At 44.4% G+C, this 13,989-nt stretch overlaps 1 protein-coding gene across 2 annotated transcripts in view; it reads left to right on the top strand.

The window, feature by feature from the left end:
* The first annotated feature begins 2,341 nt into the window (after positions 1–2,341).
* The window catches only part of hivep3b (HIVEP zinc finger 3b), a 38,549-nt gene continuing 26,901 nt past the window's right edge, over positions 2,342–13,989 (top strand). For both annotated transcript variants that reach the window (XM_085291241.1, XM_085291243.1), the window contains exon 1: positions 2,342–2,614. The gene's annotated coding sequence lies outside the window, so the exon portion shown is untranslated. The remainder of the gene's footprint in view (positions 2,615–13,989) is intronic.

The raw sequence follows: 13,989 nt of genomic DNA, 5'->3' as shown, positions 1-13,989 counted from the left end.
CTATTTCTTCATTTCTCCCTCACTGACTGGAGCGTTTACATTATAAAACAATCAGACTTATTAAACAAACACTCTTCTTTCATTAGCCCCATCTGAAATGTAACAGCCTCTGAATTCAGGCAGCACCAGCACCCGAGAACAAATTAGCCAGGCGTCATAAATTTCACTTTTATTTCCCCTGCTATCATCAGGTGTACAAATGTGAGATCTGGTTTTCTCATTGAGTAGATTTAAGACTCTCCTCGTCTTCGGCCATTGGCTCCAGCGTCATAAATCTCACTTTCATTTCCTCTGTTATCATCAGATGCAATTTGTCGCCGTAATAATCGGGAGCTGTAATGTGCTGATTATGAGCCACTTAGTGTAGCTCTGCAGCCATGCTTAGTTAGGCCTGCTGGGATTTTTAATTTTAGATTGATTCAGACAATCGTTATCACTTGCAGTGTTAGCCCTGACCTTAATCTCGGCTTGCAAATGTCAGTGTTTGGCCGCATTTTAGTCAAGAACGAGTTCCGCCTCCGCACTAAAGCATGAGACTATTTCAGTTTTGTTTCGCACTTTCATATTGCAAATATTGAACAGTGAGCGGTGTTGACTTCTCCTGATGCTGATTTAGATAAGTACCGTTTTTGTTAGGGGTTATGCATCCCTGACCACCTCTTTGACGGAATGACTGGAAATGCCTGTCTGAGGTGTAATTGGGTTTTAAGAGTGGAATCCAGGCCCATTGGATTATGCACTGCATGCAGGGGAGCTAATTGAGTTTGGACCCTGCTGGCATACTGCACGAGCACTGGAAACATTTACCCAACATTAAGCCCCAATTAGGCTTTTCGGGATTGGAAACTTGTTGCTGGATGATGGGAAGATGCTGATACCCGACAGACTGCGCTGTGCAGTTTCTCTCCACTAAATATGTATGGTCCGCTAACAGCTCTGCTCGTTCCTGTTGAACTGATGAACTTCCTCTGTATTTCCACGTTCTCGCACAGCACAGGCTACAGTGCAAAGCAGTCCCTCTGCTCTAAGCTGGAAGTCTACAAGTCTGAGTGTGTGCGCATGCTCTCCCTCAGCTCAGAGGAGCAGCTAATGCAGTTATATAATAGTTAGCGCACCCGGCGTCTGCTGTGAGCCAAATGCCAGGCCGGTCTGGTTACATAAACTCGTCAGAGTCATATTGTAGCACTCCGGAGCGCTCACACCACAGCGTGTCCCCGCTCCTTTCACTGTCTCTTCCTCCGTCTCTCACTTCCTAACGCCGTTTTTCTTTGCTTTCCCATCCTCTCGTTTCTACACCTCTCCTCGCATCCACCCCTCCCTCTCAACCTCCCTCGCACTTTTCCTTTCCTTTTCCCCTCTCCGCTGCAGAGCTGTTCTCAGCCACGAGAACAAAGAGTTTTTGTGCTGGATGCAGATGCACAGACAGCTCAGAAAATATGAACACAAAAGAGCAGGACTAACTGTACGCTCACAAGTGCATTCTCCAGTGAAACATCAGGACATGTGCAATTCAGTTGCTGGATGCCTTGGCAGTGACGATGGGTGAGTCAGGTGAAGAGATAAGCTCCGGCTGCCAGTTACCACAACTCGTGCACTCTGATGTCCACTGGCCTTTGATTACCATTTGATCTCCAGGAATGCCTTTCTCATTGACCTTTTGCATCTACCTCCCATAAGTCCCTACTTATGGGCCCACAAATAGGAGAAGGTCAGAGAGCCATGGTCAACAGATCAGCACCCATTGCAGCCGGGTGTCTGCCAAAAACTGCAAACTAGAAGTGAGCAGATCGATCCAAATATCGATAGTGTCCATCCCTAAACTTGTATTAAAATGGGTTCAACTTTGGCTAACTGATGATCATTCATCTCATAAACATAACACGGTTCCCTACATAAGCTCCCTTTAAAGGTTAAAAGTATCCTTAGGGATATCGTTACATTGGCCCTGTATTTACTTGGTATCGGGTCCTAAAACTGCAGAATGGCACAGCACCCTTGCACAATTGAAGTTAATTCATTTATGGTTTCAGCTCATAACAAATCATTGTTAAGATCTTTTGTGTGATGTCATCTCAGTCACTCGTTCAAGTAGACTGTTGTGGTACAGGATGGAGGTGTGCGGTGATGGTGTAGGTCCACGGAGGAAAACAAAGTGGATAAACGGCTCAGTTTGACTCCAGAACTCTCACGCTCACTGCGCGAGCTTGTCTAGCTAATTAGAATTAACAGCATTAACCAGGAACCGCTCCTCTCAACCAATGGCGTCCTTCTACAGCTTATGATTATTCATGAGGCGGGGCTCGGCGCGCCAGCCCACTGGTGGAGGCTGACGGGAGGGCGGTGCCCACCGGACCTACCGCGCGGGGTGGTGCGGAACCGCGGAGTGTGTCTTGCGTAGGGCGAGATGTTGTTTTTTTGTGGCGATCTGCTGAACGTGGCATCGCTGTCCGGTCTGACACAACAGTGGGAAGCACAACCAGCCCCTCCGGTCCTCCCTGCACAGAAACCCGGGCGCACAGCAGCTGATCCCGGCGCATCACAATCCAGGAAATGCGGACTTCTGGCTCCTTCGCAACGGGATAAATGGCTGCAGCGCCAGCACTGTAGCAAGCTGGTAAATATGAACCGTGTCGGCTGTTTGTTACTTACTTTCATTTGGCTTGTGGTGCTCGTCAGAAAGAAAGCGCGAGAGAGACAGAGAGGGGAGGGGTACACGGTGTGAAGTTGACAGCTGATCCCGGCCGTATTTTATTTTATTTTTGGTGTTTATTTATTTTGAAAAGCGTGAGTGTGATATGAAGTTGAGCGATGCGTTTTGGTGATAAATGATTAAAGATGTGTTGCGTGTAGCGGACCCGAGCAGCAGAGCGAGTTTTTTTTCCCCCTTTTCACCAAAGTACTGTACGCTGAAGTAGCGGCAGGGGCGCTGCACATATACAGCTGACAGCATATGCTTCATCATGCACCTTCACTCACCCCGGCTGTCCTCAATAGCTAACCGGCTGAGGAGAGCAGGAGTGGTGGGGATGGGGGGCTAGCACACGCACGCTACGCATAAACACGCGATTCACGATCAGGCCTGTGAAGTTATTTGTAATGGGCTACACCTACACTTGGCAGATTTTTGGACGATGACATCATGCTTTTGTACTCTGTTGATCTGCTTTTATATGATAGATGGGCTCAGTTAACAAAACAGGTTTTTTTTTGTTGGTCTTTTCATCTACTTGAAGTTGTGTCATTGAGTTTTAGTGTAACTCTATCTGTCTGTGTAAAATCAGAAGTTGGCAAAGTCATGGTTTTGCACCTCTGATGTTACTTTTACAGGAAGTGAGATATGGATAGATAAGATAAGATAAGATAACCTTTATTAGTCCCACACGTGGGAAATTTGTTTTGTCACAGCAGGAAGTGGACAGTGCAAAAGTTATGAGGCAAAAATTAGAATACAATAAGAATAAATACAGTACACAACTGTACAGAATAGAATAAAATAAAATACTATATACAGTAGAATAAAATAAAATAAATATACAATAAGATAAAAATAGAATACAAATACAAATACTATATACAACTGAGTAAAAATACAACGATGACAGAAAGGATTATTGCACTTAGTATTATTGCATATGTATGGATGTGTGTGCTTGATCAGTTAAAGTCTTTATTATGGAGTCTGACAGCAGTGGGGAGGAAAGCATTGAAATCTGAAATCATAGCACTTGAAATCTGTTGTTCTGTGTAGATGAAGACCACAGCCAGCTGATGCTGTCTCGTTTTTGTTTTGTTTTGTTGTGTTTTACATAGGAGATGAGGTTCAGTACCTCATCAGTGCAAGCATTTGAAAAGGAAACAAACACAGCAGCCTCTATGCTGCAGCGTCCTTGGCGACGTCTGCCAGCTGTACTCTTTTAAGTCCCACCACAAAGATACAGTAAGATGTCACACCATAGTGGTAAAGGTGGTGTGGGGTGAAAAGGGAGAGAGGCCTATATGCAATTATTTCTTAGTGAATCAGCAGAAAGTGGCGAACTTACGGTGCTCCACTCTGGCCTGGATCAAGACCAGTTTGTGGTGTTGCTGGCTGAAGGAAGGCGCTAGCTCAGCAGGCACCTGAGGAGAGCGCCGCTCCATTTCCTTGCAGAATTCCAAGACTGTTCGCGTCGTGGAGGATTTGGTCATTGGACAAAATACCTGCTGTCAGAGATTACTACGTCTTAAAGTTGGAAACGAAGGTCTTGCAGAACCTGTTTTTATATATGTGTGTGTGTGTGTGTGTGTGTGTGTGTGTGTGTGTGTGTGTGTGTGTGTGTGTGTGTATATACACACAAGTCAACGGATTAGCAATGCCAGTTCACTATATAAAAAATATTCAGTGTCGTAGCTGAAGTCTTGAGCAATAAGTTTGATCAGGCACAATAAGAGCAAATATAAGTGTCAGGAGTAACAGTGATTACTAAAGAACTTCGACTCTGCTCTATGTCTTGGTGTCTCTCCCACTGGCACGAGTACCACTTGAGAAAACAGGCCAGTTCTGGTCAATTAATAACAGCTTATACCCCATATCCCTACTTTCACGTGCACCCACAGTCACCTGGCATACCCTCTGCAGCTCTCGCACTCTCACTCAACCTTGCAGGTGGCAACGTGTTGATTTACTGCATGAAATGCCATTGGCAGCAAGGGGTCTTGTCGAGTTCCTGCTCAAACCTTCAGATGCATCCCCTGCAGACAGCAAGGTCTGATAAGCACTGTAGCACCGGAGCAGGAAGGTCGGGGAGCATGTGTGGTTTTTTTCAAAGCGAGCTTGGCAGTTTAGACTGAACCTTTAACGCGAAATGTTTCACGGACGGCGTCACACCTTTCTACAAAAATTCAAACCGAGCGTTGGCTCTGGTGCTGTTGGTGTGTGCGAGCAGGTTTAAGTCTTGTTTTCTTCGAGAGGATGTTGAGGGGTTTTATTGGGATCTTCATGGGGGAAAAAAGAACACATGTTGAAGATGTGTGGTAAGAGGGCACATCTTTCATCTCTCTGTGGCTGGTCACTAATCCTGTTCCTCCGAGGCACCGGAGAAGAATAGATGCACTGTAGTGCTCAGAGGCAGTAAACAGTAAACCAGGAACAAGTCTTGGATACACAAATTGCACAAATGCACACAGAGTAAAATGGAGGTCAGGAGTGCCAATCTGGCAACTTCACAAATGCCCCAGTAGCCCAATAATCCTTTTGCAGGCATTCAGTAACACTGTAATGCATTCTGAATATTAAAAAGCATTTTCTTCACTTATCTAGCCCTGTGGCCTTCTGTGTAGTGCATGACTCTGCTTTGGTGTCATTTAGGTCAGTGTGTGTGTTTGTGTTTGTTTGCAGGGGTTACAGTTGTTTATCAGTGTCTGGCCTACACTCAGCCTCCTACCCGGGCCTGTGTATTGGCTGGCCCCTTCAAATGGAGTTTCTTTGTGTTTGCCAGGCAGGGACCAGAGTCTGTGCCGTATGTGTGTTAGTGCCGCCACCTGGCCCGCTCCCAGGTGTGCTCGTCCAGGTTATACAATGATAATCTTGGACGGTGATGTCCGTGCAGGCAGTGAAGGTTCTTACAGGAAGAGAAAGCGCAACAAAGTGGTTACTCGCTCGAACACTCCCTCCGTAAGCGTTAATCATTACCCACTCGAGCACCATTGGTAGCCAAGTGGAATGTCGAGAGGTTTGCTGCACGTAATGACAATCCTTCTTCGAAAATAGGCGACAAGTTGATTACATCCTAACTCCCAACTTTTCTCGAGACCCAATAAATTGCCATTATCACCAGATTTGTATTTTCTGTTGTCGTCTTTAGGATATGCAACAATCTGTGTGTTTTCTCCTTATATCAACACGGAGGGCATTTTTGTGCACGGGGTTCGCTGTCTGCAGCGGCCGGCATTTTGCAATACTTATTGTTGTAGTATGATTGTAAGCCTCTGTGCTCCACACCACAGGTATGTCTGAAAGGGGGCTCCGCCAGGATATCACTGCTGAGCTTTGTGTAATACTGGGGGCGAGGCTGATCAGTGCTTGAAAAAACACAAAAGCAAAAGTGATAACACGCACGATAAAGTTTCAGCTTTAGAGTTAGCAGTTATGTGAAAGAATTAAATCGCACTTTTTGGAGGTCAGGCATATAATCCTCCAGTTTGTTTGTTTTTTTTTTTTGCATCTGTTGGCTTGAAAGAAAGAGAACGCACCCAGTGTGCGTATTGATCGATGGTGCAGGCAAGTTATTATATTTCACTACCAGATATCTCCACCACTTTCCAAATCTCTCGCTTTCACTCGCCGACTCCCAAGACACCGCTCTGACCACACCCCTCAGCGTGCAATGCATCTGCACAGATTGCAATCTCCAGATGATGCCTGTTCACCGCTCTAATCTGTGTTCATTAACTGACACCTGCAAAGATAACTAGTGTTTACCTCTGCTTTAACTTCTCTGAAATCCTATTGCTGTGTCCTCAGATGCAGGCTCTCAATCTGTCTCATCTTATATCAGTCCCATGAGAGTGTGTAAACTATGCAGGCGATGCAGACACAGTGCTGAACACTTATATAGTTATATATATATATATATATATATATTTATATGTGTGTGTGCATGTCCTCATACTAGCTTTCCCTCCTCTCTTTAGAGCTGATTTCTCTCCTCTCCTCTAATGGAGTCCTTTGTCTCAGTGAGTAAGGCACTCCTGCAGGAGCAGTAAGTGAGGATTGGAGGGGATTTCTGCTCCGCAGGAGGGTAAGAGGGCTTTGGGAGGGCAGAATCCTTCCAACCCTGCCGTGGATCTGCCGAGCAAATCAAGACAGCAGGCGATGCTCCAGCACAATCCTCCCCAGCCATGTCACTGTCACTGAAGTGGGGAGGGAGGGAGAGTGCGCCGTTCTTTCTTACTTGCTGTGCCTTACATGATGTGAGCTGTGTTGGCTTACGGGGAACTCCGGGGCATGCCCTTATTTATTTATTTCTTTACATATATTTGCCATGCCCTGCGGTGTGATCCAATATATCGGTCGAACCGGTGAATACGATGCTGTATTAAAAATATAATTAATCTGAAAAATGCACATGTGGGCTGCGGGCTGCACACGTGCATCTATTTGCTGTTTCTCACAGTCTTTCTAGGCAAGCTATGCCCTGACGTTGTCAGGTAAGGTCATGCAAAGAACACCTCACTTTAGATGCTGTTAATTATGCAAGAGTGTGGTCAACTGGTGTCAGTTGGGAAGGCCATTCTCTCTTTATACTTTAAAGGTCATGAAACTCCCCACATTTTGGTCTGCGTTTGTTCTGTGTTAGCACCAAATAGCTCGTGTTTTTTGTGGTTTTGTGATGCTGCAGATGCTTTGTTGACATCCTGTTTGAGGTTAAAACTACCTTTATAAGTCTTCAGATTTTGCAGTTGTCAGTACACTGGCATTAAAAGGAGGCGTATTGACACACGATGTGTTTACATACACTCTGCACACTTAGATGTATTCTGTACGTGTTTGCCTGTACGATGTTTTTGCTGATGTCTCCATATTGCAGCCCCTAAGCGCGGGTGTCTGTTTCACCTAATTGAAGGTCAATATTTGCATGAGCATTCCTACAGATAACTTTCCTAGCTTGGCCTAGACAGAAGACAGAGCGACTGCTGTACTTCAATAAAATCAAAGTGCCTGTCATATTCCAGTGTAACACTGTCAGATGTATCTCTTCACGCTACATTGGTGCCGTTCCAAAGCAAAAGGTCTTTCCTTGCTTGCAATAAGTGCAGGGGATACGGGGGGTGGGAAATCTTCCTGGTTTGATTTTGTCGAACAGGTTTGATTTATTTAGGCAAGGTCTAAAATTTGCAAAGATTACAGGTTATTTTGTTAAATATGTCCAGGAACTGATTCAGAGGAACTTTTTTTTTCACTCGGATAATTCACCAACTTGTGGCAGTCTCCCTAATCTGATGTCGTTTTTTGTCAGGCTTTAAATGAAATAAATCCAGAAAAATGTAAAAACAAAACTTGTTTTTGTAGCACAGCTTTGAGTCACTGTTTTTAATAGTCAATCTAAGTTGAGTTAAGCTTTTAAAATAGCTCCATGTGATCAACAAACCCGTGTTTTTCACAGGCAAACAGAAAAATTATCACCCTGGCTGTCATTGTAAAATTCCACCAGTCCACAGACCCGTGTTTTCCTGTTTATTGAGGAATTAGCGTTATTATAGGTGTGCTTCACTTTCTGGCTTGGCCTCTAAATGAGGAGGGAGCTAAACAGTGAGCTTTCTGACACACTGATTGTCTAACTGCTTGCATTTTGTTGCCTCATTTTAGAAGCAGACGGATGCAGTTTGGCCCTGAAAACTTTGGGCTGTGACAGAAATCTGTTTGTCTTCTTAGCCTGAAATAATGTTTTAGTTTCTTGTTTGTTTTTGTTTTTGTTTTTTTTTAAGTTTAAATTTTAAATTTCAGGTCTCAAAACCACGTTTGCTTTTTTAGTTGTCTGTGTGAAAAGCCTCATAAATCCTTACTGAGACGAGTTTATCCGTCAGCCTCAGAATTAACCAGAAGGCCTGCAAGTATGTGAAGGATGTCCACAACACGCCGTGGCTTTAGTGAAGTAATCTCATGACACATTTGTGACACAATCTGAGCGGATCAGCAGGCAAAGCACGAGCCCCATTATTAGGGGATGTGTGGAAAGAAGGAAGAAAACTGTCTTTTATATTTTGGCTCTTTTTTTGTTACACAATTGTAAATATATTTCTTTCTGCACTTATCATAATGACCACGAGGTATTTGACACACACACACACACACGCACGCACACGACTGTCTGTACCATGCTTCCTCTAGAAACTTCCTCACCCTGGGAGAGGATACTCCCTTCCCTCTCTCCGCCTCCTGCCAGTGCAAAACCCCAGAGCTGCTGACACAGACTCACCCAGTGTAATTGGGAAAATAAACAGATGATAGAAAATGGGAAAAAAAAAAAAAGCATGTGGATGTTTATCCACAACTGGATGCTAAAAGTCTTGGCTTTCCCGGGAGCTAAGATGAATGAGATGTGGGTAAAGTTGGGAGGAGACCCCTCCCAAAACACAGGGCAAACTGTGGAGGCTGAAAATCCTGCAAAATAAATCTATCCATCCATTCCTTATTCGCCCCTTTTAAAGGATTTGCAGTACTATTCAGCTAGCGGCACGCAGCGGTGAAATTAAATTAACTGGGTGTTATAAGTCAAGTCATAATTAAGGATTTGCCACCATAACAAAAGCAGACGACTGCGGGAGACATGAGAGCGTTTATTTTTGGAGGGAAAAGACAGAGATTGCTGTAGGAAGCTCTTCCTAAGTCTGAGATGTTACAGTGGTTTTTATTATGTAATCCTGCTGTCCTCAACAACCTCAAACAGTCAGCAGTCCCAATGTTTGCACCCAGGTAGTCCCCCACCTCCTCCCTGTTTTTTCTCCCAGCTTTGCTCCGTCAGCACAGTGCTAGGGAGCAGCCCCAGCTTAGTCACTGCAAACGCTGTTTTGTTTTTTCTCATCAACATTCTGCAACTCTAATATGCTTAATGGTAGTGCCCTTTTCCTCTGAGGACCCCCACCTTCTCCTCCCCGTGCCTTCTATGTCTGCTTAATGACAGGTTTCCCAGCCAGGAAAGAGGCCAGAGCTAAAGGAAAAGTTGGGTCATTAAAGCAGTCTTACACCGTCACAGGGGTCCTCTGGCTCAGTCTGACACCAGCTTCCACAGAGAGCGCTTGAGATGCACGGCTGGAAGCATGCGTTGAAGTAAAAGACAGAGGGAGAGTCCTTTTCTCTTTGTTTCGCCAGGCCCAGTCTCTGTTTCGCACTCTCTCAACAGCCTCCAGGTTTTAGTGGATGCTCACAGCAAATCTGAGAAGCTGATATTCACGAGCTGGAGTGGCAGGGGCTGGATTCCCACTCGCAGCACCCTAAGTAGAGTGTCCATTACTGTGGGAGTGCCTAAATAACACAGAAGAAGGAGATCAGGAGAAACCCTAGTGAGGGTTTGGGAGAGGACGGGGGCTGGAGGGTGTAGAATGGAGAGCTGCATTCTCCACTGAGATTGTAAACCCGGACTGAAATTGCTCTGCAGGATTCGATGGTTAGGTGCATGGCGTGCACTGTCTTATGAGTGCGAGCTGTGCGTGTTGCAAGGATAGAAACTCTCTTTCACTGGTTACAGTTGTAACTACTGTTCACGGGGAGCATGGTGAAACACGTGTCATAGGTTAACTGCTGTTTTCATCAAGAAGTTGAAAACGTTTTTTTCTTCTCCTCAACTTTTTCTTCTTTCTTTCTTCCTTCCTTTTTTTTTTTTTTTGCTCATGAAGCACTAAACCCAGGAGCTGTGGTTTGTTTTGTTGAGGGTACCGGTGTTTTACCCCATCAATCTATGTAATGCACAGTTTATTGCTTTTCTGTGTAACTACAGTGTTATCAGATTATCCCCAGTGCAGTTTTTCATGGTGACTAGTGTGCTGCATTGTATTCTGCCTCTCATTTGCCAAGGCCTGCTGACTGTGTGTCATCGAAACGCGCCCAAATAGCGACGTTATCATTTTAAAGCCAAAGGTTGTAAAATGCAGCAGGTTCTTCTATGGGTGGGAGTGCAGTAACACACTTTCTACTGTAACTGCTTAACACCCTGTTACTGAAACCGTCCAATTCAGTAATCTTTTTCACATTTTAGTTAAGATTTAAGTTAAGATTCATGCCGAAGCTGACAACACATGCCAAACCACAGTTGCTGTACTCACAGGCTGGGCAGGTCTGCAAACTGATGTTCATTTTTTTAATCTATCAGTTTATGTTTATGGTATCGGTACAGGAAGTGTTCTCGCTGACTTTCAATCAGTCGTCACTCGTCCACTTGTCTTTCGCTCCATCTTCTCAATCAGAGCCTCCTTGATTTCGCCGTTTTTGCAGAGAAACTGTTTTACTTCGACGGTATGCACAGTCGATGTTTTCTTTTTTTTGAGTCAGACTGCTACAGTAATGAAAGTTATCCTATCTGAGAGTCGGCAGATTCGATTTTCTGTCTTTAGATTAGATTTTCACTCTCAGTTTAGCGGCTCACTGGAGGGCACATCTTGCCATTTGTTTGAATTTTGTGGGTTCAGACTTATGACTTGCTCATCAGCTTTTTACATGGTCTCTAAACAAGTTTCCGTACTTTTAGAAAACTCTGTCTATCTGTTACCGGAGTACACGGCCTGTTTTCATCTTTTACTCTTTTCACGATGACATTAAACACTCGGGTCCAGTTCAACCAAAATAAACCTTATTTTGGTTGAACTGATTTGTTTTAAAAATGCATTTAATTGAACTCTGGTGCTGTTCTCAATTCATGTGCTTTCTTTTAGTTGAAACTAGACTGGATCTGTAGAAGCTGACCATAAAAACCAATGAATCAAACATGCTCTTCATCAGGGTTTCCCTTATTTTTCAGCTTTCTAGAAAATGAACAGACTTTAGTGACTTATTGATTGTTTAGCTTGTAGTGTGAATGCAAACACTTGCACTTGTCTTTGTTACAGACTGAAAAGAAGACAGAAAATCAAGTCTGTATCTTTTAATCTTTGTTCCACGTTCTCCTACCTCACAATATTGACACTCTGGCAAACACCGCCTTACTGCGTTATACGTAAATACTTTATTCAGCTAGAAGAGTAACCTTCACACCATGCAGTAAACCTTCAAGGCTGCATGATGACTAAAAAAAAAGATGATCTAAATCTAATATCAAAAATAGCTCCTCCTCAAATCAAGGGCACAGATTTGTTTTGTAAATTTAGAGTTTGTTGAGTTTTCTGAGAGGTTCATCTAAAAGTGCTCTCTGGGTCCAGCAGTGGTAAATAAATGGCCTGTATTTGTATAGCGCTTTTCTAGTCCCTAAGGACCCCAAAGCGCTTTACACAACCTGTCACACACACATTCACACACACTGGTGATGGCAAGCTACATTGTAGCCACAGCCACCCTGGGGCGCACTGACAGAGGCGAGGCTGCCGGACAACTGACCACCACCAGTAGGTAACAGGTGAAGTGTCTTGCCCAAGGACACAACGACCGAGACTGTCCAAGCCGGGGCTCGAACCGGCAACCTTCTGATTACAAGGCGAACTCCCAACTCTTGAGCCACGATCTCCCAGAATGGGGAAAATTAAATCAGACAATCTGTCCAGCGTGCATGAAAAGGCATCTCCTCCTGTCCAACTATGATATAAAAGCTTAGCATGTAAGCTTGTTACATGGAAGCCATCCAGTTAGAGCTTTTCTTTTCCTTAGAAGAGCAGTTCAGCAGTTTGGAAACACACTTATGAGCCTTCAGTGGATATTTAAAGTCGGAGTCGTTTGTTATGGTAAAATGCTTTAGTATAATACAGACACACAGTCAGTCACAGCTCTGTCCAGTAATAAAAACCTGCCTGATTTTTAAACAGGTTAAAAAAATCACTGTTTTAAGGAGATGCCTTATGAGCTTTGTGAGAGGTGCCGAAACTGAAACAGCCCATCCGACCTTCGTACCCTTTTAAGCTGATTGGCTTTAAGCTGTAGCATCATGTTCAATGGTTAGATATGAGCGTGGTATCATGTTCCCTGAAACCGCTTTAACCGCATGTTTAGTCTGGAAGACACCTGTCAGCTTATCACGCTGAGCTTCACCTCTCAGTTAGCCTGCCATCCAATTATTGTTGAGCGTGCAGGATTTCCCCATCATCCAGTGATGATTTTAACCACCTTATTTGCTTCATTTCTCACTGCTGTCTCTACAGTTTATGCTGCACAGAGCTTTGCTCCTTCACCTGGTCTGTGAAACTCCAAGGGGATCTCTGATTGGTTGCTATTTATAAGACTTTGTCCCTAAACACTTTGATTTAATCTGCAGGGTTGGAAAAGCCTCTGTGTTCATGCCACTAAGTATCTATGTACTTATTTAAAAGGTGGACGGTACGCAAAGCAAATGGTGCCAGGCAGCTAGTTTCTTCCAAATTCTCCGGTGGAACCGGAGTACCACATTTAAACAGGGAGATGTAAGAGTCTGAGTTTTGTGACTTGCATTGTCAAGGTGTTGTTTTCAGGTGTTGTTGTGCCTGTGTTAAACTGCAGTAAGAGTATTGGTTAGGATAGCATTTAATTAATTGGTGATAGAATTGATACTTTTGCTTCGTCATGCACTCTATCATGCTCGATTCTCACAGAAAACATTCTGAGCGGTAACATAATGATCCACTGTGTGTATACTGAGACAGAGAAGCCTGTGAAGCCCGGCTTAGGGCAAGTTCAGAGACCGTGCTTCAACCTGGATTGGATGACAAATCAGCCGTACATAACCAGAGAAGAACTAGCAGGAAATCAATGTGTCTGTCCACCTATCCTACATCAATACAGTGTCTCATTTGCTCACCATATGCCTGTTGTTTTTGCTGTCTTTCTCTCCTTCTTGTTCTTTCCCTTTTCCCCCCCTCTCATCCTCTCTCTATTTTCTCGCTCTCTCTGCAGTGTGGTTCTTTGAAAGCACACTGCAGACAGCATCTCTATTTTAAGGACACCTTTGTTTCTCTGCTTTGTATTCAAATGATCAGGCTCGCAGGCAGAAGGATGCAACTCTGGAGACGGGAGGGATGGAGGGAGAGGAGGGAGAAGAGGTGGCGAGTTGGCTTTTGGAGTCAGGTTTCCCTTAGAGGAGATCTTTACGGGCCGATAACAAATGGAGGAATGCACAGTTAATACCCCTAAAGCGGGTCACATGACCTTTGGGCTCAATTACCTCTAGTTTGGGTGGTCAGGAGAGAGAATAATGCTCATGTACAGCGCGTGTGTCACATACCGTAAATGCACAATATGACACTTCATGAGCAGCGTGTCTTTGTAGTGATACGGCAGCGTTACCATCCCAAACGGCCAAACTAGACTGTACATCCCAGCGTGAGTGAGTGTAGCCAGTG

Source organism: Mchenga conophoros, linkage group LG11, assembly GCF_057382185.1.
Source record: "Mchenga conophoros isolate Kocher_MC1m ecotype Shallow Benthic linkage group LG11, M_conophoros_male_GT1.1, whole genome shotgun sequence".
In the NCBI taxonomy this organism is placed as follows: Eukaryota; Metazoa; Chordata; class Actinopteri; order Cichliformes; family Cichlidae; genus Mchenga; species Mchenga conophoros.
Note: the sequence above shows the minus strand (reverse complement) of the source record. Positions and strands in the feature narration are given on the sequence as shown.